Below are 4,067 nucleotides of genomic sequence, written 5' to 3'. Positions count from 1 at the left end.
GGCTCTCGGCTCTGATTCCGAATATGACCGGAGACACCCGAGTCCTTTTTCGTTGTTGTTTTTTTTTGCCATGGAGACAAGCGAGGATTGGTCTTCTCAAAACAGGAGCGACACCTTCGTTTTTTATCATTGGAGATTACTGATTTATTATTTTATCAATCTGGGTCGTATATTGACTTTTTGATTTCCAATGCACATTCACTGATCATATACATCTTTCATTTTTAATTAGATGCCATATAATCTAAAAGGCGATGGTCTCCAGGTCCAAATATTTAAAAAAAATCATTTTGAAATATTTATTTGTGTTGAAGCCAAAAGGAGCTCAAATTTAATCAGAACTCATTTAAATGCAATATTTTTCATTATTAATTGCTATAATTACTTGTAGGCTACTATAGCTGCAGCTAGAGGGCAGCAATGTATTATGAAAATACATTTTTATAGAGCACGTTGAATGTACCTACATATATGTATTATATAATAGTACATATATGATCCTGAAAAGCTTCATCAAACTTTTCTGCCCAAATGAAAAAAAAAATGATGCATGCAGAACACCTTCTCTTTCTGAAAAGGCCCAAATATTTATAAATCTGCAGGCCAAAACAATGTTCATACTAATATGCATACTGTTTACTGTAGGGTGTTTGCTTTTTGATGATAAAATACCACTGTTATCTCTGTGTGGTTCTGTACTGGAGCCAAGTGACTAGCTTTGATTAGCATATAGGCTAGTGGAAGAACAGAGGAAACAGCTTGCCAGGCTCTGTCAAAGAAATAGAGCTACCAAAACCTCTAACACTCAGTCTATAACATGTTTTGTGATATTTCTTTAGTCCATATGCAAATGTAGAAACAGCAATATCTGAGTTTAGGAGTTTTTTGCTTTTGCTAACTATTTCTTAACAACCACTTCTGCGAAACCACAGTAAGAAAAAGTTTGTGAACCACACGTTAATGTTTTTACATTTCTGCTTGTGTAGAAATTAAAACAAGTAAGATTATATATGTAAATAGTACATTTTAGAAGTGTTAATAGGCTTATTTTTAATAGGCTGCCTGTTTCTTGCTTCTAGCTGTGTGCAAACATATAAATGGCTTAATTCATATTAAAGAAATCCCTGACACGAAAATGAATAGAAGTTTATTTACTGAGCTGACAGGTCCACTTACTACCTCCAAAACTTTAGATTAATGGCTCAAAAACAGCAGTCCAACCAAACCAGTTACACCGTGACCTCACTGGAAATGTGACTCACTTTGTAGAAACCATGGTGGAGACTTGTATTATGCAATCTGTGACAGCCAGGAACGAGCCAGACTCTATTCATGCATGCTCACACGTACACACATACAGGTGACTGTGTGTGATGATCCTTGACTGTATGAATGTTGCTTTTCTCCTGGACTACTGGAAGAGATGGGGCACTTTGTCATCTAATGAGTTTACCCAGGCAGAGACAGAGAGAGAGAGACACACACACACACAAACACACACAGCCTGAATCTCACTGCACTCAAGATGATAGAGAGTGAGGAGGGCTTCTCTGAGCCTGCTACACTGTTGACAATTCCTTTAAAACCAAGTGCAAACTGCTCTGACAGCGTGGCTAATTTTACAACATCTCTCCCATCGTTCCTTCGCCTTTACTCTTTCATTTTCTCCTTCCACTGTCTCTGTCTCTCTCTCTCTCTTGCTCACACACACACACACACACACACACGCTCCGTGATGCAAACACTGAGGAAACAGCAGTTTAAATTAAGTTCAAATAGTTCTGCAGAGAGTCTAGAAAATGTCTCATCTTGTGTTAATAATTAGATAATGTTAATCACTGTCAACTGAAGAAATAAGACATTGTGTGTTTTGAACCATGAGAAAAATATTAGTTTTTGGTGGAGACTTGCTCCTGAGGTTTGACTTCATTTGAAATGAATGAATTGTGTTGAGCTTTCTCATAGTATAACACTATTGACCTTTGAGATGTAATGCGGAGTTGAGTGTTGTTGTCAGTACAGAGAAGCAATACCTCCATAGAATTTATACTATTCTCATGTGTTTTGAACATAGCACTTAATAGTTGACCTTTGGTAACAGTAATTGTAACCAAATTATGTAAACAGTGGAACTTGTTGGCCAAATGATGGCTGCCATTGACGCATTCACATCTCTCTCACAGTGAGAACTTTTTCTCATTTTAAACTTAGAAGTATATTGTAAGAAAAACACATTCAGTCCTTGCTGTAATGTTGATTTATCTTAGTTTCAGTATGATTGAATTAACTCAAGCATTAGCAGCTGATATGACGCCCTCTGCAGGCTCATAGCTGTCCTGTCTAATTTATTTCTATGTTGTGTGATTGGACGGCCTGCATGTGTCACTGTGAGGAGCAAATTAAAAGCAACATTTTGTGTTTGCAGCAATGGCTTCATAAAGTCTGGTAGGAATAATGAGTGAATCTTATTTGGTTAAACTCTTTTGGCCCCATTTAGACGATCTATAGTGCCCGGTCTAAAGTGCATGTGGCAAGTGCATTATGGGTGGGTCCAACTCACTTTTGCTCACTTTGTTAAACCATGCATAATCTGGGTGCACAGTAAGGCACAAGGGATGAATAGATTGTATTTAACCTCTTAATTATTTATAGATGTGTTTTGTGCACAATACGAATTAATCCAATCAGATTGCCATCCTATTCAATTTAAATGCCTGCACCTTGCACATTGCTATTTACATGGTAGATTCTGCAAATTGTAAAAGAGAGTGCACCCTCTGCCTCCCAGTCTGTGCCATATACAACTCCATTTGACTGCATATGAGCAAAACTTATTTAACTGTGCTGCTGCACAGTTAAATAAGTGCTGCTGCTCTTCTCTCTGTGTGTAATAATAATGTGCTGATCGGCTCTGACATCTGAATCCGCAAGTATGCATAAATTATCCACAGAACTTAATTATTTTCAACGATTTAGAAAGCTGCACACATTTCACTCTACCAGTCCTGGTAGGCTATGTTGCATTTTAAATGATGTATTGTATTGATGTATAAGGGGTTTCAAAATAATTAAGAGAACTGTAGTTATAAACTTGACAGGGGAAAAGAACTAAACCTTGAGCTTCTCAAATAATTAATTAAGTTATATTTGCATCTTGCATATATCCACACAGCTTCTCTCCTGCTTCTGCAGAGCAAAAGGACAGCAGCTCTGCACTGCTATCTTCACATTTGGATTAATATATCCTTATTAATGATGTGTTGTATCACCTCCAAAAGCTATCTGTTATTAATTAGAATACTATTTTTTATGACCAGACCCAGATGCCCATGGATATAACAATCCCTGTCGCGTCAGTGTGTAACAAGAAGGGTATAAACACCCTGTGCCCTATAAAGAGCAGGAAAATACTGCACCATTGACTTTTGACCAAGTTTTTGTTGGTCAATAGCACAATCCCTTTCTGCTGCCCCCATTTAGCAGTGCACCAACAGTAGTACATTTGCTGCTTACACAACGAAGGTGCTGGGGGTTTAAACAAAAACTGCCTTGGTCTGAAAATAGCAATTGCACCAGGTGTAAGACAGGGCCTGTGGTCTCAGTCATCACATTGGTATGCCCCACAGCTCTTGTTCTTTCTCCATCTTTTGTCCCTATTGCCTAAAAATCATCTCTCCAGCTGTTGCAGCTGAGAAGACACTCTTCAGTAAGTTTGGACCTAATTTTCCACACCAGTCAAGTCTAGACTTAATCCATAAAAACTGTGTTTACTCCTGTACTGCTACATCACACACATACAGTATGTGATACAGAAAAAAAATAATGACAGTGATGCATTCTTGCCATCCATTTTAACACCTGAATGTGTGTTGTTGTTGTTTTTTAGCTTTTTATATTTCCATGTTTACACAGATGGCTCACAACAGGTTCATATTAATACTGAACTTTGGCAAAAGAAAAAAAAAATACAACTATGTACAACAAATATAAATATATAAACAACAGTACAACATAGGCCTCACTAACTGACAATGTAACACCAGTGTTTATGTTATTATGGTGCATTA

This window comes from Centropristis striata, chromosome 3 (genome assembly GCF_030273125.1).
Source record: "Centropristis striata isolate RG_2023a ecotype Rhode Island chromosome 3, C.striata_1.0, whole genome shotgun sequence".
Lineage (NCBI taxonomy): Eukaryota > Metazoa > Chordata > Actinopteri > Perciformes > Serranidae > Centropristis > Centropristis striata.
Note: the sequence above shows the minus strand (reverse complement) of the source record.